This window comes from Scyliorhinus torazame, unplaced genomic scaffold (genome assembly GCF_047496885.1).
Source record: "Scyliorhinus torazame isolate Kashiwa2021f unplaced genomic scaffold, sScyTor2.1 scaffold_356, whole genome shotgun sequence".
Lineage (NCBI taxonomy): Eukaryota > Metazoa > Chordata > Chondrichthyes > Carcharhiniformes > Scyliorhinidae > Scyliorhinus > Scyliorhinus torazame.
In genome coordinates this window covers 28468-54638 of record NW_027308083.1, presented here as the reverse complement: position 1 = coordinate 54638, position 26171 = coordinate 28468, and the positions used below count along the sequence as shown (strand labels likewise).

The following is a 26171-nucleotide window of genomic DNA, read 5'->3' as shown; positions in this document are numbered from 1 at the left end:
GCGTAGAGGGAGCTTTACTCTGTATCTAACCCCGTGCTGTACCTGTCCTGGGAGTGTTTGATGGGGACAGTGTAGAGGGAGCTTTACTCTGTATCTAACCCCGTGCTGTACCTGTCCTGGGAGTGTTTGATGGGGACAGTGTAGAGGGAGCTTTACTCTGTATCTAACCCTGTGCTGTACCTGTCCTGGGAGTGTTTGATGGAGGCAGTGTAGAGAGAGCTTTACTCTGTATCTAACCCTGTGCTGTACCTGTCCTGGGAGTGTTTGATGGTGACAGTGTAGAGGGAGCTTTACTCTGTATCTAACCCTGTGCTGTACCTGTCCTGGGAGTGTTTGTTGGAGGCAGTGTAGAGAGAGCTTTACTCTGTATCTAACCCCGTGCTGTCCCTGTCCTGGGAGTGTTTGATGGGGACAGTGTAGAGGGAGCTTTACTCTGTATCTAACCCCGTGCTGTACCTGTCCTGGGAGTGTTTGATGGGGACAGTGTAGAGGGAGCTTTACTCTGTATCTAACCCCGTGCTGTACCTGTCCTGGGAGTGTTTGATGGGGACAGTGTAGAGGGAGCTTTACTCTGTATCTAACCCCGTGCTGTACCTGTCCTGGGAGTGTTTGATGGGGACAGTGTAGAGGGAGCTTTACTCTGTATTTCACCCCGTGCTGTACCTGTCCTGGGAGTGTTTAATGGGGACGGTGTAGAGGGAGCTTTACCCTGTATCTAACCCCGTGCTGTACCTGTCCTGGGAGTGCTTGATGGGGACGGTGTAGAGGGGGCTTTACTCTGTATCTAACCCCGTGCTGTACCTGTCCTGGGAGTGTTTGATGGGGACGTTGTAGAGGGGGCTTTACTCTCTATCTAACCCCGTGCTGTACCTGTCCTGGGAGTGCTTGATGGGGACGGTGTAGAGGGGGCTTTACTCTGTATCTAACCCCGTGCTGTACTTATCCTGGGAGTGTTTGATGGGGACAGTGTAGAGGGAGCTTTACTCTGTAACTAACCCCGTGCTGTACCTGTCCTGGGAGTGTTTGATGGGGGACAGTGTAGAGGGACCTTTACTCTGTATCTAACCCCGTGCTGTACCTGTCCTGGGAGTGTTTGATGGGGGACAGTGTAGAGGGACCTTTACTCTGTATCTAACCCCGTGCTGTGCCTGTCCTGGGACTGTTTGATGGGGACAGTGTAGAGGGAGCTTTACTCTGTACCTAACCCCATGCTGTACCTGTTCTGGGAGTGTTTGATGGGGACAGTGTAGAGGGAGCTTTACTCTGCAACTAACCCCGTGCTGTACCTGTCCTGGGAGTGTTTGATGGGGACAGTGTAGAGGGAGCTTTACTCTGCAACTAACCCCGTGCTGTACCTGTCCTGGGAGTGTTTGATGGGGACAGTGTAGAGGGAGCTTTACTCTGTATCTAACCCCGTGCTGTACCTGTCCTGGGAGTGTTTGATGGGGACAGTGTAGTGGGAGTTTTACTCTGTATCTAACCCCGTGCTGTATCTGTCCTGGGAGTGTTTGATGGGGACAGTGTAGAGGGAGCTTTACTCTGTATCTAACCCCGTGCTGTACCTGTCCTGGGAGTGTTTGATGGGGACAGTGTAGAGGGGGCTTTACTCTGTATCTAACCCCGTGCTGTACCTGTCCTGGGATTGTTTGATGGGGACAGTGTAGAGGGAGCTTTACTCTGTATCTAACCCCGTGCTGTACCTGTCCTGGGAGTCTTTGATGGGGACAGTGTGGAGGGAGCTTTACTCTGTATCTAACCCCGTGCTGTACCTGTCCTGGGAGTGTTTGATGGGGACAGTGTAGAGGGAGCTTTACTCTGTATCTAACCCCGTGCTGTACCTGTCCTGGGAGTGTTTGATGGGGACAGTGTAGAGGGAGCTTCACTCTGTATCTAACCCCGTGCTGTACCTGTCCTGGGAGTGTTTGATGGGGACAGTGTAGAGGGAGCTTTACTCTGTATCTAACCCCATGCTGTACCTGTCCTGGGAGTGTTTGATGGGGACAGTGTAGCCGGAGCTTTACTCTGTATCTAACCCCGTGTTGTACCTGTCCTGGGAGTGTTTGATGGGGACAGTGTAGAGGGAGCTTTACTCTGTATCTAACCCCGTGCTGTCCCTGGCCTGGGAGTGTTTGATGGGGACAGTGTAGAGGGAGCTTTACTCTGTATCTAACCCCGTGCTGTCCCTGTCCTGGGAGTGTTTGATGGGGATCGTGTCTAGGGAGCTTTACTCTGTATCTAACCCCGTGCTGTACCTGTCCTGGGAGTGTTTGATGGGGACAGTGACGAGGGAGCTTTACTCTGTATCTAACCCCGTGCTGTACCTGTCCTGGGAGTGTTTGATGGGGATAGTGTAGAGGGAGCTTTACTCTGTGTCTAACCCCGTGCTGTACCTGTCCTGGGAGTGTTTGATGGGGACAGTGTAGAGGGAGCTTTACTCTGTATCTAACCCCGTGCTGTACCTGTCCTGGGAGTGATTGATGGGGACAGCGTAGAGGGAGCTTTACTCTGTATCTAACCCCGTGCTGTACCTGTCCTGGGAGTGTTTGATGGGGACAGTGTAGAGGGAGCTTTACTCTGTATCTAACCCCGTGCTGTACCTGTCCTGGGAGTGTTTGATGGGGACAGTGTAGAGGGAGCTTTACTCTGTATCTAACCCTGTGCTGTACCTGTCCTGGGAGTGTTTGATGGAGGCAGTGTAGAGAGAGCTTTACTCTGTATCTAACCCTGTGCTGTACCTGTCCTGGGAGTGTTTGATGGTGACAGTGTAGAGGGAGCTTTACTCTGTATCTAACCCTGTGCTGTACCTGTCCTGGGAGTGTTTGTTGGAGGCAGTGTAGAGAGAGCTTTACTCTGTATCTAACCCCGTGCTGTCCCTGTCCTGGGAGTGTTTGATGGGGACAGTGTAGAGGGAGCTTTACTCTGTATCTAACCCCGTGCTGTACCTGTCCTGGGAGTGTTTGATGGGGACAGTGTAGAGGGAGCTTTACTCTGTATCTAACCCCGTGCTGTACCTGTCCTGGGAGTGTTTGATGGGGACAGTGTAGAGGGAGCTTTACTCTGTATCTAACCCCGTGCTGTACCTGTCCTGGGAGTGTTTGATGGGGACAGTGTAGAGGGAGCTTTACTCTGTATTTCACCCCGTGCTGTACCTGTCCTGGGAGTGTTTAATGGGGACGGTGTAGAGGGAGCTTTACCCTGTATCTAACCCCGTGCTGTACCTGTCCTGGGAGTGTTTGATGGGGACAGTGTAGAGGGAGCTTTACTCTGTATCTAACCCCGTGCTGTACCTGTCCTGGGAGTGTTTGATGGGGACAGTGTAGAGGGAGCTTTACTCTGTATCTAACCCCGTGCTGTACCTGTCCTGGGAGTGTTTGATGGGGACAGTGTAGAGGGAGCTTTACTCTGTATCTAACCCCGTGCTGTACCTGTCCTGGGAGTGTTTGATGGGGAGAGTGTAGAAGTAGCTTTACTCTGTATCTAACCCCGTGCTGTCCCTGTCTCTGCCGCAGTCCCGGGCAATCGGAAGATTGCGGAATGGAGAGAAACACTGATTCGATCCTGCGGGAACTGCAGATTGCTGGGCCCGAGTTCATCGAGGAGCTGGACGGAGGAATCGGCCTCCTGGGTAAGTGAGGCCTGCTTCCACGGCCCCCTGATTGGGTACCTCCGTCCCTGGCCGCACGCCCGCCAATTATAGCTGTGGGTTCATTGCGAAGAGACGGATTTGTGATCGACAAGAAGGAGGTGGAGGCTTTGGAGAGGGTGCAGGGGACGTTTACCAGGATGTTGTCGGGTCTGGAGGGTGTTCGCGACGAGGAGGGGCTGAATAGACTCGGACTGTTGTCATTCTACCGACGGAGGTGGAGGGGCGACCTGACAGAGGCCTACACGATTATGAGGGGGGTGGATAGAGCGGAGGGGCAGTCACTCTTTCCCGAGGGTGGAGGGGGTCAGTCACCAGGGGGCAGAGGTTAAAGGTCCGTGGGGCAAAGTTTAGAGGAGATGCGCGAGGCAGGTGTTTTACGCCGAGAGGGGTGAGCGTTGCCAGGGGAGGTTGTGGAAGCCGATTAACGGCCTTCAAAAGGCATCTAGACAAACACATGGATAGGATGGTTATAGAGGTACATGGTACCAGGAGGTGCCGAGGGCGTTGGCAAATTGGTATCATGGCCGGTGCAGGCTTGGAGGGCCGAAGGGCCTGTTCCTGTGCTGTATCATTCTTTCTTCTCGAGAACCAGCTTCTTATCGACTGTGGTGTGCGAGTGCGCCTGCATCTGTGTGAGTGTGTCAGAGAGTGTGAGTGAATGTGTTTGCACCAGCTCCCACAAAGCCTGAACTCAGACAACACAACCTTAATTCGGATCCTCCGACAGTGCGGCGCTCCCTCAGTACTGGCACCGGGGGGAGTGTTGGCCTGGATTATAGCGCTCAAATCCTAGAGTATAGACATCTTCCTCCGACAGTGCAGCGCTCCCTCAGTACTGGCACCGGGGGGAGTGTGGGACTGGATTATGGAGCTCAAATCCTAGAGTATAGACATCTACCTCCGACAGTGCGGCGCTCCCTCAGTACTGACACCGGGGGGAGTGTGGGCCTGGATTATGGAGCTCAAATCCTAGAGTATAGACATCTACCTCCGACAGTGCGGCGCTCCCTCAGTACTGGCACCGGGGGGAGTGTGGGCCTGGATTATGGAGCTCAAATCCGAGAGTATAGACATCTACCTCCGACAGTGCGGCGCTCCCTCAGTACTGGCACTGGGGGGAGTGTCGGTCTGGATTATAGCGCTCAAATCCTAGAGTATAGACATCTCCCTCCGACAGTGCGGCGCTCCCTCAGTTCTGGCACCGGGGGGAGTGTGGGCCTGGATTACGAAGCTCAAATCCTAGAGTATAGACATCTACCCCCGACAGTGCAGCGCTCCCTCAGTACTGGGACCGGGCGGAGTGTGGGCCTGGATTATAGCACTCAAATCCTAGAGTATACACATCTCCCTCCGACAGTGCAGCGCTCCCTCAGTACTGGCACCGGGGGGAGTGTGGGCCTGGATTATAGCGCTCAAATCCTAGAGTATATACATCTCCCTCCGACAGTGCGGCGCTCCCTCAGTACTGGCACCGGGGGGAGTGTGGGCCTGGATTATGGAGCTCAAATCCTAGAGTATATACATCTACCTCCGACAGTGCAGCGCTCCCTCAGTACTGGCACCGGGGGGAGTGTGGGCCTGGATTATGGAGCTCAAATCCTAGAGTATATACATCTCCCTCCGACAGTGCAGCGCTCCCTCAGTACTGGCACCGGGGGGAGTGTGGGCCTGGATTATAGCGCTCAAATCCTAGAGTGTAGACATCGCCCTCCGACAGTGCAGCGCTCCCTCAGTACTGGCACCGGGGGGAGTGTGGGCCTGGATTATGGAGCTCAAATCCTAGAGTATATACATCTCCCTCCGACAGTGCAGCGCTCCCCCAGTACGGGCACCGTGGGGAGTGTCGCCCTGGATTATGGCGCTCAAATCCTAGAGTATAGACATCTCCCTCCGACAGTGCAGCGCTCCCTCAGTACTGGCACCGGGGGGAGTGTCGGCCTGGATTATGGAGCTCAAATCCTAGAGTATATACATCTCCCTCTGACAGTGCGGCGCTCCCTCAGTACTGGCACCGGGGGGAGTGTGGGCCTGGATTATGGAGCTCAATCCTAAAGTATATACAACTCCCTCCGACAGTGCGGCGCTCCCTCAGTACAGGCACCGGGGGGAGTGTCGGCCTGGATTTCGAGCTCAAATCCTAGAGTATAGACATCTCCCTCCGACAGTGCAGCGCTCCCTCAGTACTGGCACCGGGAGGAGTGTGGGCCTGGATTATGGAGCTCAAATCCTAGAGTATATACATCTCCCTCCGACAGTGCGGCGCTCCCTCAGTACTGGCACCGGGGGGAATGTCGGCCTGGATTATGGAGCTCAAATCCTAGAGTATAGACATCTCCCTCCGACAGTGCGGCGCTCCCTCAGTACTGGCACCGGGAGGAGTGTGGGCCTGGATTATGGAGCTCAAATCCTAGAGTATATACATCTCCCTCCGACAGTGCGGCGCTCCCTATGTACTGGCACCGGGGGGGGTGTGTCGGCCTGGATTATGGAGCTCAAATCCTAGAGTATATACATCTTCCTCCGACAGTGCGGCGCTCCCTCAGTACTGGCACCGGGGGGAGTGACGGCCTGGATTATGGAGCTCAAATCCTAGAGTATAGACATCTCCCTCCGACAATGCGGCGCTCCCTCAGTACTGGCACCGGGGGGAGTGTGGGCCTGTATTATGGAGCTCAAATCCTGGAGTATATACATCTACCTCCGACAGTGCAGCGCTCCCTCAGTACTGGCACCGGGGGGAGTGTGGGCCTGGATTATGGAGCTCAAATCCTAGAGTATAGACATCTACTCCGACAGTGCAGCGCTACCTCAGTACTGACACCGGGGAGAGTGTCGGCCTGGATTATGGAGCTCAAATCCTAGAGTATAGACATCTACCTCCGACAGTGCGGCGCTCACTCAGTACTGGCACCGGGGGTAGTGTCGGCCTGGATTATGGAGCTCAAATCCTAGAGTATATACATCTCCCTCCGACAGTGCAGCGCTCCCTCAGTACTGGCACCGGGGGGAGTGTGGGCCTGGATTATGGAGCTCAATCCTAAAGTATATACAACTCCCTCCGACAGTGCGGCGCTCCCTCAGTACAGGCACCGGGGGGAGTGTCGGCCTGGATTTCGAGCTCAAATCCTAGAGTATAGACATCTCCCTCCGACAGTGCAGCGCTCCCTCAGTACTGGCACCGGGAGGAGTGTGGGCCTGGATTATGGAGCTCAAATCCTAGAGTATATACATCTCCCTCCGACAGTGCGGCACTCCCTATGTACTGGCACCGGGGGGAGTGTGGGCCTGGATTATGGAGCTCAAATCCTAGAGTATAGACATCTACCTCCGACAGTGCAGCGCTCCCTCAGTACTGGCACCGGGGGAGTGTCGGCCTGGATTATGGAGCTCAAATCCTCGAGTATATACATCTCCCTCCGACAGTGCGGCGCTCCCTCAGTACTGGCACCGGGGGGAGTGACGGCCTGGATTATGGAGCTCAAATCCTAGAGTATAGACATCTCCCTCCGACAATGCGGCGCTCCCTCAGTACTGGCACCGGGGGGAGTGTGGGCCTGGATTATGGAGCTCAAATCCTGGAGTATATACATCTGCCTCCGACAGTGCAGCGCTCCCTCAGTACTGGCACCGGGGGGAGTGTGGGCCTGGATTATGGAGCTCAAATCCTAGAGTATAGACATCTACTCCGACAGTGCAGCGCTACCTCAGTACTGACACCGGGGAGAGTGTCGGCCTGGATTATGGAGCTCAAATCCTAGAGTATAGACATCTCCCTCCGACAGTGCAGCGCTCCCTCAGTACTGGCACCGGGGGGAGTGTCGGCCTGGATTATGGAGCTCAAATCCTAGAGTATATACATCTCCCTCCGACAGTGCAGCGCTCCCTCAGTACTGGCACCGGGGGGAGTGTGGGCCTGGATTATGGAGCTCAAATCCTAGAGTATAGACATCTACCCCCGACAGTGCAGCGCTCCCTCAGTACTGGCACCGGGGGGAGTGTCGGCCTGGATTATGGAGCTCAAATCCTGGAGTATATACATCTACCTCCGACAGTGCAGCGCTCCCTCAGTACTGCCACCGGGGGGAGTGTGGGCCTGGATTATGGAGCTCAAATCCTAGAGTATAGACATCTACCTCCGACAGTGCAGCGCTCCCTCAGTACTGACACCGGGGAGAGTGTCGGCCTTGATTATGGAGCTCAAATCCTAGAGTATAGACATCTCCCTCCGACAGTGCAGCGCTCCCTCAGTACTGGCACGGGGGGAGTGTCGGCCTGGATTATGGAGCTCAAACCCTAGAGTATATACATCTCCCACCGACAGTGCAGCGCTCCCTCAGTACTGGCACCGGCGGGAGTGTGGGCCTGGATTATGGAGCTCAAATCCTAGAGTATAGACATCTACCCCCGACAGTGCAGCGCTCCCTCAGTACTGGCACCGGGGGGAGTGTGGGCCTGGATTATGGAGCTCAAATCCTAGAGTATAGACATCTACCTCCGACAGTGCAGCGCTCCCTCAGTACTGGCACCGGGGGGAGTGTGGGCCTGGATTATGGAGCTCAAATCCTGGAGTAGATACATCTACCTCCGACAGTGCAGCGCTCCCTCAGTACTGGCACCGGGGGGAGTGTGGGCCTGGATTATGTTGCTCAAATCCTGGAGTATATACATCTACCTCCGACAGTGCAGCGCTCCCTCAGTACTGGCACCGGGGGGAGTGTGGGCCTGGATTATGGAGCTCAAATCCTAGAGTATAGACATCTACCTCCGACAGTGCAGCGCTCCCTCAGTACTGACACCGGGGAGAGTGTCGGCCTGGATTATGGAGCTCAAATCCTAGAGTATAGACATCTCCCTCCGACAGTGCAGCGCTCCCTCAGTACTGGCACCGGGGGGAGTGTCGGCCTGGATTATGGAGCTCAAATCCTAGAGTATATACATCTCCCTCCGACAGTGCAGCGCTCCCTCAGTACTGGCACCGGGGGGAGTGTGGGCCTGGATTATGGAGCTCAATCCTAAAGTATATACAACTCCCTCCGACAGTGCGGCGCTCCCTCAGTGCAGGCACCGGGGGGAGTGTCGGCCTGGATTTCGAGCTCAAATCCTAGAGTATAGACATCTCCCTCCGACAGTGCAGCGCTCCCTCAGTACTGGCACCGGGAGGAGTGTGGGCCTGGATTATGGAGCTCAAATCCTAGAGTATATACATCTCCCTCCGACAGTGCGGCACTCCCTCAGTACTGGCACCGGGGGGAGTGTGGGCCTGGATTATGGAGCTCAAATCCTAGAGTATAGACATCTCCCTCCGACAGTGCGGCGCTCCCTCAGTACTGGCACCGGGGGGAGTGTGGGCCTGGATTATGGAGCTCAAATCCTGGAGTATATACATCTACCTCCGACAGTGCAGCGCTCCCTCAGTACTGGCACCGGGGGGAGTGTGGGCCTGGATTATGGAGCTCAAACCCTAGAGTATAGACATCTACTCCGACAGTGCAGCGCTACCTCAGTACTGACACCGGGGAGAGTGTCGGCCTGGATTATGGAGCTCAAATCCTAGAGTATAGACATCTCCCTCCGACAGTGCAGCGCTCCCTCAGTACTGGCACCGGGGGGAGTGTCGGCCTGGATTATGGAGCTCAAATCCTAGAGTATATACATCTCCCTCCGACAGTGCAGCGCTCCCTCAGTACTGGCACCGGGGGGAGTGTGGGCCTGGATTATGGAGCTCAAATCCTAGAGTATAGACATCTACCCCCGACAGTGCAGCGCTCCCTCAGTACTGGCACCGGGGGGAGTGTCGGCCTGGATTATGGAGCTCAAATCCTGGAGTATATACATCTACCTCCGACAGTGCAGCGCTCCCTCAGTACTGGCACCGGGGGGAGTGTGGGCCTGGATTATGGAGCTCAAATCCTAGAGTATAGACATCTACCTCCGACAGTGCAGCGCTCCCTCAGTACTGACACCGGGGAGAGTGTCGGCCTTGATTATGGAGCTCAAATCCTAGAGTATAGACATCTCCCTCCGACAGTGCAGCGCTCCCTCAGTACTGGCACCGGGGGGAGTGTCGGCCTGGATTATGGAGCTCAAACCCTAGAGTATATACATCTCCCACCGACAGTGCAGCGCTCCCTCAGTACTGGCACCGGCGGGAGTGTGGGCCTGGATTATGGAGCTCAAATCCTAGAGTATAGACATCTACCCCCGACAGTGCAGCGCTCCCTCAGTACTGGCACCGGGGGGAGTGTGGGCCTGGATTATGGAGCTCAAATCCTAGAGTATAGACATCTACCTCCGACAGTGCAGCGCTCCCTCAGTACTGGCACCGGGGGGAGTGTGGGCCTGGATTATGGAGCTCAAATCCTGGAGTAGATACATCTACCTCCGACAGTGCAGCGCTCCCTCAGTACTGGCACCGGGGGGAGTGTGGGCCTGGATTATGTTGCTCAAATCCTGGAGTATATACATCTACCTCCGACAGTGCAGCGCTCCCTCAGTACTGGCACCGGGGGGAGTGTGGGCCTGGATTATGGAGCTCAAATCCTAGAGTATAGACATCTACCTCCGACAGTGCAGCGCTCCCTCAGTACTGACACCGGGGAGAGTGTCGGCCTGGATTATGGAGCTCAAATCCTAGAGTATAGACATCTCCCTCCGACAGTGCAGCGCTCCCTCAGGACTGGCACCGGGGGGAGTGTCGGCCTGGATTATGGAGCTCAAATCCTAGAGTATATACATCTCCCTCCGACAGTGCAGCGCTCCCTCAGTACTGGCACCGGGGGGAGTGTGGGCCTGGATTATGGAGCTCAAATCCTAGAGTATAGACATCTACCTCCGACAGTGCAGCGCTCCCTCAGTACTGGCACTGGGGGGAGTGTGGGCCTGGATTATGGAGCTCAAATCCTAGAGTATAGACATCTACCTCCGACAGTGCAGCGCTCCCTCAGTACTGACACCGGGGAGAGTGTCGGCCTGGATTATGGAGCTCAAATCCGAGAGTGTAGACATCTCCCTTCGACAGTGCAGCGCTCCTTCAGTACTGACACCGGGGAGAGTGTCAGCCTGGATTATGGAGCTCAAATCCGAGAGTGTAGACATCTCCCTCCGACAGAGCGGCGCTCCCTCAGTACTGGCACCGGGGGGAGTGTCGGCCTGGATTATGAAGCTCAAATCCTAGAGTATACATCTCCCTCCGACAGTGCAGCGCTCCCTCAGTACTGGCACCGGGGGGAGTGTGGGCCTGGATTATGGAGCTCAAATCCTGGAGTAGATACATCTACCTCCGACAGTGCAGCGCTCCCTCAGTACTGGCACCGGGGGGAGTGTGGGCCTGGATTATGGAGCTCAAATCCTAGAGTATATACATCTCCCTCCGACAGTGCAGCGCTCCCTCAGTACTGGCACCGGGGGGAGTGTGGGCCTGGATTATAGCGCTCAAATCCTGGAGTATATACATCTACCTCCGACAGTGCAGCGCTCCCTCAGTACTGGCACCGGGGGGAGTGTGGGCCTGGATTATGGAGCTCAAATCCTAGAGTATAGACATCTACCTCCGACAGTGCAGCGCTCCCTCAGTACTGACACCGGGGAGAGTGTCGGCCTGGATTATGGAGCTCAAATCCTAGAGTATAGACATCTCCCTCCGACAGTGCAGCGCTCCCTCAGTACTGGCACCGGGGGGAGTGTCGGCCTGGATTATGGAGCTCAAATCCTAGAGTATATACATCATCCTCCGACAGTGCAGCGCTCCCTCAGTACTGGCACCGGGGGGAGTGTGGGCCTGGATTATGGAGCTCAAATCCTAGAGTATAGACATCTACCTCCGACAGTGCAGCGCTCCCTCAGTACTGGCACTGGGGGGAGTGTGGGCCTGGATTATGGAGCTCAAATCCTAGAGTATAGACATCTACCTCCGACAGTGCAGCGCTCCCTCAGAACTGATACCGGGGAGAGTGTCGGCCTGGATTATGGAGCTCAAATCCGAGAGTGTAGACATCTCCCTTCGACAGTGCAGCGCTCCCTCAGTACTGACACCGGGGAGAGTGTCGGCCTGGATTATGGAGCTCAAATCCGAGAGTGTAGACATCTCCCTCCGACAGAGCGGCGCTCCCTCAGTACTGGCACCGGGGGGAGTGTGGGCCTGGATTATGGAGCTCAAATCCTAGAGTATAGACATCTACCTCCGACAGTGCAGCGCTCCCTCAGTACTGGCACCGGGGGGAGTGTGGGCCTGGATTATGGAGCTAAAATCCTAGAGTATATACATGTACCTCCGACAGTGCAGCGCTCCCTCAGTACTGGCACCGGGGGAAGTGTGGGCCTGGATTATAGAGCTCAAATCCTAGAGTATATACATCTCCCTCCGACAGTGCGGCGCTCCCTTTGCACTGGCACCGGGTGGGGGAGTGTCGGCCTAGATTATGGAGCTCAAATCCTAGAGTATATACATCTCCCTCCGACAGTGCAGCGCTCCCTCAGTACTGGCACCGGGGGGAGTGTGGGCCTGGATTATGGAGCTCAAATCCTAGCGTATAGACATCTCCCTCCGACAGTGCAGCGCTCCCTCAGTACTGGCACCGGGGGGAGTGTCTGCCTGGATTATAGCGCTCAAATCCTAGAGTATAGACATCTCCCTCCGACAGTGCAGCGCTCCCTCAGTACTGGCACCGGGGGGAGTGTCTGCCTGGATTATAGCGCTCAAATCCTAGAGTATAGACATCTCCCTCCGACAGTGCAGCGCTCCCTCAGTACTGGCACCGGGGGGAGTGTCGGCCTGGATTATGGAGCTCAAATCCTAGAGTATAGACATCTACCCCCGACAGTGCAGCGCTCCCTCAGCACTGGCACCGGGGGAGTGTGGGCCTGGATTATGGAGCTCTAATCCTAGAGTATAGACATCTCCCTCCGACAGTGCAGCGCTCCCTCACTACTGGCACCGGGGGGAGTGTCGGCCTGGATTATGGAGCTCAAATCCTAGAGTATAGACATCTCCCTCCGACAGTGCGGCGCTCCCTCAGTACTGGCACCGGGGGGAGTGTGGGCCTGGATTATGGAGCTCAAATCCTAGAGTATAGACATCAACCCCCGACAGTGCAGCGCTCCCTCAGTACTGGCACCGGGGGAGTGTCGGGCTGGATTATGGAGCTCAAATCCTAGAGTATAGACATCTACCTCCGACAGTGCGGCGCTCCCTCAGTACTGGCACCGGGGGGGAGTGTGGGCCTGGATTATGGAGCACAAATCCTAGTGTATAGACATCGATCCCCGACAGTGCAGCGCTCCCTCAGTACTGGCACCGGGGGGAGTGTGGGCCTGGATTATGGAGCTCAAATCCTGGAGTAGATATATCTACCTCCGACAGTGCAGCGCTCCCTCAGTACTGGCACCGGGGTGAGTGTGGGCCTGGATTATGGAGCTCAAATCCTGGAGTATATACATCTACCTCCGACAGTGCAGCGCTCCCTCAGTACTGGCACCGGGGGGAGTGTGGGCCTGGATTATGGAGCTCAAATCCTAGAGTATAGACATCTACCTCCGACAGTGCAGCGCTCCCTCAGTACTGACACCGGGGAGAGTGTCGGCCTGGATTATGGAGCTCAAATCCTAGAGTATAGACATCTCCCTCCGACAGTGCAGCGCTCCCTCAGTACTGGCACCGGGGGGAGTGTCGGCCTGGATTATGGAGCTCAAATCCTAGAGTATATACATCTCCCTCCGACAGTGCAGCGCTCCCTCAGTACTGGCACCGGGGGGAGTGTGGGCCTGGATTATGGAGCTCAAATCCTAGAGTATAGACATCTACCTCCGACAGTGCAGCGCTCCCTCAGTACTGGCACTGGGGGGAGTGTGGGCCTGGATTATGGAGCTCAAATCCTAGAGAATAGACATCTACCTCCGACAGTGCAGCGCTCCCTCAGTACTGACACCGGGGAGAGTGTCGGCCTGGATTATGGAGCTCAAATCCGAGAGTGTAGACATCTCCCTTCGACAGTGCAGCGCTCCTTCAGTACTGACACCGGGGAGAGTGTCAGCCTGGATTATATAGCTCAAATCCGAGAGTGTAGACATCTCCCTCCGACAGAGCGGCGCTCCCTCAGTACTGGCACCGGGGGGAGTGTCGGCCTGGATTATGAAGCTCAAATCCTAGAGTATATACATCTCCCTCCGACAGTGCAGCGCTCCCTCAGTACTGGCACCGGGGGGAGTGTGGGCCTGGATTATGGAGCTCAAATCCTAGAGTATAGACATCTACCTCCGACAGTGCAGCGCTCCCTCAGTACTGGCACCGGGGGGAGTGTGGGCCTGGATTATGGAGCTCAAATCCTAGAGTATATACATGTACCTCCGACAGTGCAGCGCTCCCTCAGTACTGGCACCGGGGGAAGTGTGGGCCTGGATTATAGAGCTCAAATCCTAGAGTATATACATCTCCCTCCGACAGTGCGGCGCTCCCTTTGCACTGGCACCGGGTGGGGGAGTGTCGGCCTAGATTATGGAGCTCAAATCCTAGAGTATATACATCTCCCTCCGACAGTGCAGCGCTCCCTCAGTACTGGCACCGGGGGGAGTGTGGGCCTGGATTATAGCGCTCAAATCCTAGAGTATAGACATCTCCCTCCGACAGTGCAGCGCTCCCTCAGTACTGGCACCGGGGGGAGTGTCGGCCTGGATTATGGAGCTCAAATCCTAGAGTATAGACATCTACCCCCGACAGTGCAGCGCTCCCTCAGCACTGGCACCGGGGGAGGGTGGGCCTGGATTATGGAGCTCTAATCCTAGAGTATAGACATCTCCCTCCGACAGTGCAGCGCTCCCTCAGTACTGGCACCGGGGGGAGTGTCGGCCTGGATTATGGAGCTCAAATCCTAGAGTATAGACATCTCCCTCCGACAGTGCGGCGCTCCCTCAGTACTGGCACCGGGGGGAGTGTGGGCCTGGATTATGGCGCTCAAATCCTAGAGTATAGACATCTCCCTCCGACAGTGCGGCGCTCCCTCAGTACTGGCACCGGGGGGAGAGTGGGCCTGGATTTTGGAGCTCAAATCCTAGAGTATAGACATCAACCCCCGACAGTGCAGCGCTCCCTCAGCACTGGCACCGGGGGAGTGTCGGGCTGGATTATGGAGCTCAAATCCTAGAGTATAGACATCTACCTCCGACAGTGCGGCGCTCCCTCAGTACTGGCACCGGGGGGGAGTGTGGGCCTGGATTATGGAGCACAAATCCTAGTGTATAGACATCGATCCCCGACAGTGCAGCGCTCCCTCAGTACTGGCACCGGGGGGAGTGTGGGCCTGGATTATGGAGCTCAAATCCTGGAGTAGATATATCTACCTCCGACAGTGCAGCGCTCCCTCAGTACTGGCACCGGGGTGAGTGTGGGCCTGGATTATGGAGCTCAAATCCTGGAGTATATACATCTACCTCCGACAGTGCAGCGCTCCCTCAGTACTGGCACCGGGGGGAGCGTGGGCCTGGATTATGGAGCTCAAATCCTAGAGTATAGACATCTACCTCCGACAGTGCAGCGCTCCCTCAGTACTGACACCGGGGAGAGTGTCGGCCTGGATTATGGAGCTCAAATCCTAGAGTATAGACATCTCCCTCCGACAGTGCAGCGCTCCCTCAGTACTGGCACCGCGGGGAGTGTCGGCCTGGATTATGGAGCTCAAATCCTAGAGTATATACATCTCCCTCCGACAGTGCAGCGCTCCCTCAGTACTGGCACCGGGGGGAGTGTGGGCCTGGATTATGGAGCTCAAATCCTAGAGTATAGACATCTACCTCCGACAGTGCAGCGCTCCCTCAGTACTGGCACTGGGGGGAATGTGGGCCTGGATTATGGAGCTCAAATCCTAGAGTATAGACATCTACCTCCGACAGTGCAGCGCTCCCTCAGTACTGACACCGGGGAGAGTGTCGGCCTGGATTATGGAGCTCAAATCCGAGAGTGTAGACATCTCCCTTCGACAGTGCAGCGCTCCTTCAGTACTGACACCGGGGAGAGTGTCAGCCTGGATTATATAGCTCAAATCCGAGAGTGTAGACATCTCCCTCCGACAGAGCGGCGCTCCCTCAGTACTGGCACCGGGGGGAGTGTCGGCCTGGATTATGAAGCTCAAATCCTATAGTATATACATCTCCCTCCGACAGTGCAGCGCTCCCTCAGTACTGGCACCGGGGGGAGTGTGGGCCTGGATTATGGAGCTCAAATCCTAGAGTATAGACATCTACCTCCGACAGTGCAGCGCTCCCTCAGTACTGGCACCGGGGGGAGTGTGGGCCTGGATTATGGAGCTCAAATCCTAGAGTATATACATGTACCTCCGACAGTGCAGCGCTCCCTCAGTACTGGCACCGGGGGAAGTGTGGGCCTGGATTATAGAGCTCAAATCCTAGAGTAAAAACATCTCCCTCCGACAGTGCGGCGCTCCCTTTGCACTGGCACCGGGTGGGGGAGTGTCGGCCTAGATTATGGAGCTCAAATCCTAGAGTATATACATCTTCCTCCGACAGTGCAGCGCTCCCTCAGTACTGGCACCGGGGGGAGTGTGGGCCTGGATTATAGCGCTCAAATCCTAGAGTATAGACATCTACCCCCGACAGTGCAGCGCTCCCTCAGTACTGGCACCGGGGGGAGTGAGGGCCTGGATTATGGAGCTCAAATCCTAGAGTATAGACATCTACCTCCGACAGTGCAGCGCTCCCTCAGTACTGGCACCGGGGGAGTGTCGGCCTGGATTATGGAGCTCAAATCCTAGAGTATATACATCTCCCTCCGACAGTGCAGCGCTCCCTCAGTACTGGCACCGGGGGGAGTGTGGGCCTGGATTATGGAGCTCAAATCCTGGAGTAGATACATCTACCTCCGACAGTGCAGCGCTCCCTCAGTACTGGCACCGGGGGGAGTGTGGGCCTGGATTATGGAGCTCAAATCCTGGAGTATATACATCTACCTCCGACAGTGCAGCGCTCCCTCAGTACTGGCACCGGGGGGAGTGTGGGCCTGGATTATGGAGCTCAAATCCTAGAGTATAGACATCTACCTCCGACAGTGCAGCGCTCCCTCAGTACTGACACCGGGGAGAGTGTCGGCCTGGATTATGGAGCTCAAATCCGAGAGTGTAGACATCTCCCTTCGACAGTGCTGCGCTCCCTCAGTACTGGCACCGGGGGGGAGTGTGGGCCTGGATTATATAGCTCAAATCCGAGAGTGTAGACATCTCCCTCCGACAGAGCGGCGCTCCCTCAGTACTGGCACCGGGGGGAGTGTCGGCCTGGATTATGAAGCTCAAATCCTAGAGTATATACATCTCCCTCCGACAGTGCAGCGCTCCCTCAGTACTGGCACCGGGGGGAGTGTGGGCCTGGATTATGGAGCTCAAATCCTAGAGTATAGACATCTACCTCCGACAGTGCAGCGCTCCCTCAGTACTGGCACCGGGGGGATTGTGGGCCTGGATTATGGAGCTCAAATCCTAGAGTATATACATGTACCTCCGACAGTGCAGCGCTCCCTCAGTACTGGCACCGGGGGAAGTGTGGGCCTGGATTATAGAGCTCAAATCCTAGAGTTTATACATCTCCCTCCGACAGTGCGGCGCTCCCTTTGCACTGGCACCGGGTGGGGGAGTGTCGGCCTAGATTATGGAGCTCAAATCCTAGAGTATATACATCTCCCTCCGACAGTGCAGCGCTCCCTCAGTACTGGCACCGGGGGGAGTGTGGGCCTGGATTATAGCGCTCAAATCCTAGAGTATAGACATCTACCCCCGACAGTGCAGCGCTCCCTCAGTACTGGCACCGGGGGGAGTGTGGGCCTGGATTATGGAGCTCAAATCCTGGAGTAGATACATCTACCTCCGACAGTGCAGCGCTCCCTCAGTACTGGCACCGGGGGGAGTGTGGGCCTGGATTATGGAGCTCAAATCCTGGAGTATATACATCTACCTCCGACAGTGCAGCGCTCCCTCAGTACTGGCACCGGGGGGAGTGTGGGCCTGGATTATGGAGTTCAAATCCTGGAGTAGATACATCTACCTCCGACAGTGCAGCGCTCCCTCAGTACTGGCACCGGGGGAGTGTGGGCCTGGATTATGGAGCTCAAATCCTGGAGTATATACATCTACCTCCGACAGTGCAGCGCTCCCTCAGTACTGGCACCGGGGGGAGTGTGGGCCTGGATTATGGAGCTCAAATCCTAGAGTATAGACATCTACCTCCGACAGTGCAGCGCTCCCTCAGTACTGACACCGGGGAGAGTGTCGGCCTGGATTATGGAGCTCAAATCCTAGAGTATAGACATCTCCCTCCGACAGTGCAGCGCTCCCTCAGTACTGGCACCGGGGGGAGTGTGGGCCTGGATTATGGAGCTCAAATCCTAGAGTATAGACATCTACCTCTGACAGTGCAGCGCTCCCTCAGTACTGGCACTGGGGGGAGTGTGGGCCTGGATTATGGAGCTCAAATCCTAGAGTATAGACATCTACCTCCGACTGTGCAGCGCTCCCTCAGTACTGACACCGGGGAGAGTGTCGGCCTGGATTATGGAGCTCAAATCCGAGAGTGTAGACATCTCCCTTCGACAGTGCAGCGCTCCCTCAGTACTGACACCGGGGAGAGTGTCGGCCTGGATTATGGAGCTCAAATCCGAGAGTGTAGACATCTCCCTCCGACAGAGCGGCGCTCCCTCAGTACTGGCACCGGGGGGAGTGTGGGCCTGGATTATGGAGCTCAAATCCTAGAGTATATACATGTACCTCCGAAAGTGCAGCGCTCCCTCAGTACTGGCACCGGGGGAAGTGTGGGCCTGGATTATAGAGCTCAAATCCTAGAGTATATACATCTCCCTCCGACAGTGCAGCGCTCCCTCAGTACTGGCACCGGGGGGAGTGTGGGCCTGGATTATGGAGCTCAAATCCGAGAGTATAGACATCTACCTCCGACAGTGCAGCGCTCCCTCAGTACTGGCACCGGGGGGAGTGTGGGCCTGGATTATGGAGCTCAAATCCTAGAGTATAGACATCTACCTCCGACAGTGCAGCGCTCCCTCAGTACTGGCACCGGGGGAAGTGTGGGCATGGATTATAGAGCTCAAATCCTAGAGTATATACATCTCCCTCCGACAGTGCGGCGCTCCCTTTGCACTGGCACCGGGTGGGGGAGTGTCGGCCTAGATTATGGAGCTCAAATCCTAGAGTATATACATCTCCCTCCGACAGTGCAGCGCTCCCTCAGTACTGGCACCGGGGGGAGTGTGGGCCTGGATTATAGCGCTCAAATCCTAGAGTATAGACATCTACCCCCGACAGTGCAGCGCTCCCTCAGTACTGGCACCGGGGGGAGTGTGGGCCTGGATTATGGAGCTCAAATCCTGGAGTATATACATCTACCTCCGACAGTGCAGCGCTCCCTCAGTACTGGCACCGGGGGGAGTGTGGGCCTGGATTATGGAGCTCAAATCCTAGAGTATAGACATCTACCTCCGACAGTGCAGCGCTCCCTCAGTACTGACACCGGGGAGAGTGTCGGCCTGGATTATGGAGCTCAAATCCTAGAGTATATACATCTCCCTCCGACAGTGCAGCGCTCCCTCAGTACTGGCACCGGGGGGAGTGTGGGCCTGGATTATGGAGCTCAAATCCTAGAGTATAGACATCTACCTCCGACAGTGCAGCGCTCCCTCAGTACTGGCACTGGGGGGAGTGTGGGCCTGGATTATGGAGCTCAAATCCTAGAGTATAGACATCTACCTCCGACAGTGCAGCGCTCCCTCAGTACTGACACCGGGGAGAGTGTCGGCCTGGATTATGGAGCTCAAATCCGAGAGTGTAGACATCTCCCTTCGACAGTGCAGCGCTCCTTCAGTACTGACACCGGGGAGAGTGTCAGCCTGGATTATATAGCTCAAATCCGAGAGTGTAGACATCTCCCCCCGACAGAGCGGCGCTCCCTCAGTACTGGCATCGGGGGGAGTGTCGGCCTGGATTATGAAGCTCAAATCCTAGAGTATATACATCTCCCTCCGACAGTGCAGCGCTCCCTCAGTACTGGCACCGGGGGGAGTGTGGGCCTGGATTATGGAGCTCAAATCCTAGAGTATAGACATCTACCTCCGACAGTGCAGTGCTCCCTCAGTACTGGCACCGGGGGGAGTGTGGGCCTGGATTATGGAGCTCAAATCCTAGAGTATATACATGTACCTCCGACAGTGCAGCGCTCCCTCAGTACTGGCACCGGGGGAAGTGTGGGCCTGGATTATAGAGCTCAAATCCTAGAGTATATACATCTCCCTCCGACAGTGCGGCGCTCCCTTTGCACTGGCACCGGGTGGGGGAGTGTCGACCTAGATTATGGAGCTCAAATCCTAGAGTATATACATCTCCCTCCGACAGTGCAGCGCTCCCTCAGTACTGGCACCGGGGGGAGTGTGGGCCTGGATTATAGCGCTCAAATCCTAGAGTATAGACATCTCCCTCCGACAGAGCAGCGCTCCCTCAGTACTGGCACCGGGGGGAGTGTGGGCCTGGATTATGGAGCTCAAATCCTGGAGTAGATACATCTACCTCCGACAGTGCAGCGCTCCCTCAGTACTGGCACCGGGGGGAGTGTGGGCCTGGATTATGGAGCTCAAATCCTGGAGTATATACATCTACCTCCGACAGTGCAGCGCTCCCTCAGTACTGGCACCGGGGGGAGTGTGGGCCTGGATTATGGAGCTCAAATCCTAGAGTATAGACATCTACCTCCGACAGTGCAGCGCTCCCTCAGTACTGACACCGGGGAGAGTGTCGGCCTGGATTATGGAGCTCAAATCCTAGAGTATAGACATCTCCCTCCGACAGTGCAGCGCTCCCTCAGTACTGGCACCGGGGGGAGTGTGGGCCTGGATTATGGAGCTCAAATCCTAGAGTATAGACATCTACCTCTGACAGTGCAGCGCTCCCTCAGTACTGGCACTGGGGGGAGTGTGGGCCTGGATTATGGAGCTCAAATCCTAGAGTATAGACATCTACCTCCGACTGTGCAGCGCTCCCTCAGTACTGACACCGGGGAGAGTGTCGGCCTGGATTATGGAGCTCAAATCCGAGAGTGTAGACATCTCCCTTCGACAGTGCAGCGCTCCCTCAGTACTGACACCGGGGAGAGTGTCGGCCTGGATTATGGAGCTCAAATCCGAGAGTGTAGACATCTCCCTCCGACAGAGCGGCGCTCCCTCAGTACTGGCACCGGGGGGAGTGTCGGCCTGGATTATGAAGCTCAAATCCTAGAGTATATACATCTCCCTCCGACAGTGCAGCGCTCCCTCAGTACTGGCACCGGGGGGAGTGTGGGCCTGGATTATGGAGCTCAAATCCTAGAGTATAGACATCTACCTCCGACAGTGCAGCGCTCCCTCAGTACTGGCACCGGGGGGAGTGTGGGCCTGGATTATGGAGCTCAAATCCTAGAGTATATACATGTACCTCCGAAAGTGCAGCGCTCCCTCAGTACTGGCACCGGGGGAAGTGTGGGCCTGGATTATAGAGCTCAAATCCTAGAGTATATACATCTCCATCCGACAGTGCAGCGCTCCCTCAGTACTGGCACCGGGGGGAGTGTGGGCCTGGATTATGGAGCTCAAATCCTAGAGTATAGACATCTACCTCCGACAGTGCAGCGCTCCCTCAGTACTGGCACCGGGGGGAGTGTGGGCCTGGATTATGGAGCTCAAATCCTAGAGTATAGACATCTACCTCCGACAGTGCAGCGCTCCCTCAGTACTGGCACCGGGGGAAGTGTGGGCATGGATTATAGAGCTCAAATCCTAGAGTATATACATCTCCCTCCGACAGTGCAGCGCTCCCTCAGTACTGGCACCGGGGGGAGTGTGGGCCTGGATTATAGCGCTCAAATCCTAGAGTATAGACATCTACCTCCGACAGTGCAGCGCTCCCTCAGTACTGGCACCGGGGGGAGTGTGGGCCTGGATTATGGAGCTCAAATCCTAGAGTATAGACATCTACCTCCGACAGTGCAGCGCTCCCTCAGTACTGGCACCGGGGGAGTGTCGGCCTGGATTATGGAGCTCAAATCCTAGAGTATATACATCTCCCTCCGACAGTGCAGCGCTCCCTCAGTACTGGCAACGGGGGGAGTGTCGGCCTGGATTATGGAGCTCAAATCCTAGAGTATATACATCTCCCTCCGACAGTGCAGCGCTCCCTCAGTACTGGCACCGGGGGGAGTGTGGGCCTGGATTATGGAGCTCAAATCCTGGAGTAGATACATCTACCTCCGACAGTGCAGCGCTCCCTCAGTACTGGCACCGGGGGGAGTGTGGGCCTGGATTATGGAGCTCAAATCCTGGAGTATATACATCTACCTCCGACAGTGCAGCGCTCCCTCAGTACTGGCACCGGGGGGAGTGTGGGCCTGGATTATGGAGCTCAAATCCTAGAGTATGGACATCTACCTCCGACAGTGCAGCGCTCCCTCAGTACTGACACCGGGGAGAGTGTCGACCTGGATTATGGAGCTCAAATCCTAGAGTATAGACATCTTCCTCCGACAGTGCAGCGCTCCCTCAGTACTGGCACCGGGGGGAGTGTGGGCCTGGATTATGGAGCTCAAATCCTAGAGTATAGACATCTACCTCTGACAGTGCAGTGCTCCCTCAGTACTGGCACTGGGGGGAGTGTGGGCCTGGATTATGGAGCTCAAATCCTAGAGTATAGACATCTACCTCCGACAGTGCAGCGCTCCCTCAGTACTGACACCGGGGAGAGTGTCGGCCTGGATTATGGAGCTCAAATCCGAGAGTGTAGACATCTCCCTTCGACAGTGCAGCGCTCCCTCAGTACTGACACCGGGGAGAGTGTCGGCCTGGATTATGGAGCTCAAATCCGAGAGTGTAGACATCTCCCTCCGACAGAGCGGCGCTCCCTCAGTACTGGCACCGGGGGGAGTGTCGGCCTGGATTATGAAGCTCAAATCCTAGAGTATATACATCTCCCTCCGACAGTGCAGCGCTCCCTCAGTACTGGCACCGGGGGGAGTGTGGGCCTGGATTATGGAGCTCAAATCCTAGAGTATAGACATCTACCTCCGACAGTGCAGCGCTCCCTCAGTACTGGCACCGGGGGGAGTGTGGGCCTGGATTATGGAGCTCAAATCCTAGAGTATAGACATCTACCTCCGACAGTGCAGCGCTCCCTCAGTACTGGCACCGGGGGAAGTGTGGGCCTGGATTATAGAGCTCAAATCCTAGAGTATATACATCTCCATCCGACAGTGCAGCGCTCCCTCAGTACTGGCACCGGGGGGAGTGTGGGCCTGGATTATGGAGCTCAAATCCTGGAGTAGATATATCTACCTCCGACAGTGCAGCGCTCCCTCAGTACTGGCACCGGGGTGAGTGTGGGCCTGGATTATGGAGCTCAAATCCTGGAGTATATACATCTACCTCCGACAGTGCAGCGCTCCCTCAGTACTGGCACCGGGGGGAGCGTGGGCCTGGATTATGGAGCTCAAATCCTAGAGTATAGACATCTACCTCCGACAGTGCAGCGCTCCCTCAGTACTGGCACCGGGGGGAGTGTGGGCCTGGATTATGGAGCTCAAATCCTAGAGTATAGACATCTACCTCCGACAGTGCAGCGCTCCTTCAGTACTGGCACCGGGGGGAGTGTGGGCCTGGATTATGGAGCTCAAATCCTAGAGTATATACATGTACCTCCGACAGTGCAGCGCTCCCTCAGTACTGGCACCGGGGGAAGTGTGGGCCTGGATTATAGAGCTCAAATCCTAGAGTATATACATCTCCCTCCGACAGTGCGGCGCTCCCTTTGCACTGGCACCGGGTGGGGGAGTGTCGGCCTAGATTATGGAGCTCAAATCCTAGAGTATATACATCTCCCTCCGACAGTGCAGCGCTCCCTCAGTACTGTCACCGGGGGGAGTGTGGGCCTGGATTATAGCGCTCAAATCCTAGAGTATAGACATCTACCCCCGACAGTGCAGCGCTCCCTCAGTACTGGCACCGGGGGGAGTGTGGGCCTGGATTATGGAGCTCAAATCCTAGAGTATAGACATCTACCTCCGACAGTGCAGCGCTCCCTCAGTACTGGCACCGGGGGAGTGTCGGCCTGGATTATGGAGCTCAAATCCTGGAGTATATACATCTACCTCCGACAGTGCAGCGCTCCCTCAGTACTGGCACCGGGGGGAGTGTGGGCCTGGATTATGGAGCTCAAATCCTAGAGTATAGACATCTACCTCCGACAGTGCAGCGCTCCCTCAGTACTGGCACCGGGGGGAGTGTGGGCCTGGATTATGGAGCTCAAATCCTAGAGTATAGACATCTACCTCCGACAGTGCAGCGCTCCCTCAGTACTGGCACCGGGGGGAGTGTCGGCCTGGATTATGGAGCTCAAATCCTGGAGTAGATACATCTACCTCCGACAGTGCAGCGCTCCCTCAGTACTGGCACCGGGGGGAGTGTGGGCCTGGATTATGGAGCTCAAATCCTGGAGTATATACATCTACCTCCGACAGTGCAGCGCTCCCTCAGTACTGGCACCGGGGGGAGTGTGGGCCTGGATTATGGAGCTCAAATCCTAGAGTATAGACATCTACCTCCGACAGTGCAGCGCTCCCTCAGTACTGACACCGGGGAGAGTGTCGGCCTGGATTTTGGAGCTCAAATCCGAGAGTGTAGACATCTCCCTTCGACAGTGCAGCGCTCCTTCAGTACTGACACCGGGGAGAGTGTCAGCCTGGATTATATAGCTCAAATCCGAGAGTGTAGACATCTCCCTCCGACAGAGCGGCGCTCCCTCAGTACTGGCACCGGGGGGAGTGTCGGCCTGGATTATGAAGCTCAAATCCTAGAGTATATACATCTCCCTCCGACAGTGCAGCGCTCCCTCAGTACTGGCACCGGGGGGAGTGTGGGCCTGGATTATGGAGCTCAAATCCTAGAGTATAGACATCTACCTCCGACAGTGCAGCGCTCCCTCAGAACTGGCACCGGGGGAAGTGTGGGCCTGGATTATAGAGCTCAAATCCTAGAGTATATACATCTCCCTCCGACAGTGCGGCGCTCCCTTTGCACTGGCACCGGGTGGGGGAGTGTCGGCCTAGATTATGGAGCTCAAATCCTAGAGTATATACATCTCCCTCCGACAGTGCAGCGCTCCCTCAGTACTGGCACCGGGGGGAGTGTGGGCCTGGATTATAGCGCTCAAATCCTAGAGTATAGACATCTACCCCCGACAGTGCAGCGCTCCCTCAGTACTGGCACCGGGGGGAGTGTGGGCCTGGATTATGGAGCTCAAATCCTGGAGTAGATACATCTACCTCCGACAGTGCAGCGCTCCCTCAGTACTGGCACCGGGGGGAGTGTGGGCCTGGATTATGGAGCTCAAATCCTGGAGTATATACATCTACCTCCGACAGTGCAGCGCTCCCTCAGTACTGGCACCGGGGGGAGTGTGGGCCTGGATTATGGAGCTCAAATCCTGGAGTAGATACATCTACCTCCGACAGTGCAGCGCTCCCTCAGTACTGGCACCGGGGGGAGTGTGGGCCTGGATTATGGAGCTCAAATCCTGGAGTATATACATCTACCTCCGACAGTGCAGCGCTCCCTCAGTACTGGCACCGGGGGGAGTGTGGGCCTGGATTATGGAGCTCAAATCCTAGAGTATAGACATCTACCTCCGACAGTGCAGCGCTCCCTCAGTACTGACACCGGGGAGAGTGTCGGCCTGGATTATGGAGCTCAAATCCTAGAGTATAGACATCTCCCTCCGACAGTGCAGCGCTCCCTCAGTACTGGCACCGGGGGGAGTGTGGGCCTGGATTATGGAGCTCAAATCCTAGAGTATAGACATCTACCTCTGACAGTGCAGCGCTCCCTCAGTACTGGCACTGGGGGGAGTGTGGGCCTGGATTATGGAGCTCAAATCCTAGAGTATAGACATCTACCTCCGACTGTGCAGCGCTCCCTCAGTACTGACACCGGGGAGAGTGTCGGCCTGGATTATGGAGCTCAAATCCGAGAGTGTAGACATCTCCCTTCGACAGTGCAGCGCTCCCTCAGTACTGACACCGGGGAGAGTGTCGGCCTGGATTATGGAGCTCAAATCCGAGAGTGTAGACATCTCCCTCCGACAGAGCGGCGCTCCCTCAGTACTGGCACCGGGGGGAGTGTCGGCCTGGATTATGAAGCTCAAATCCTAGAGTATATACATCTCCCTCCGACAGTGCAGCGCTCCCTCAGTACTGGCACCGGGGGGAGTGTGGGCCTGGATTATGGAGCTCAAATCCTAGAGTATAGACATCTACCTCCGACAGTGCAGCGCTCCCTCAGTACTGGCACCGGGGGGAGTGTGGGCCTGGATTATGGAGCTCAAATCCTAGAGTATATACATGTACCTCCGAAAGTGCAGCGCTCCCTCAGTACTGGCACCGGGGGAAGTGTGGGCCTGGATTATAGAGCTCAAATCCTAGAGTATATACATCTCCATCCGACAGTGCAGCGCTC

The 26171-nt window shown here is 56.0% G+C and overlaps 1 long non-coding RNA gene across 1 annotated transcript in view; it reads left to right on the top strand.

The window, feature by feature from the left end:
* The window catches only part of LOC140406191 (uncharacterized), a 170831-nt gene that overhangs the window by 123257 nt on the left and 21403 nt on the right, over positions 1 to 26171 (top strand). Inside the window, exon 2 of the long non-coding RNA XR_011939073.1 lies at positions 3510 to 3625. This is a non-coding gene — a long non-coding RNA (uncharacterized lncRNA). The remainder of the gene's footprint in view (positions 1 to 3509; positions 3626 to 26171) is intronic.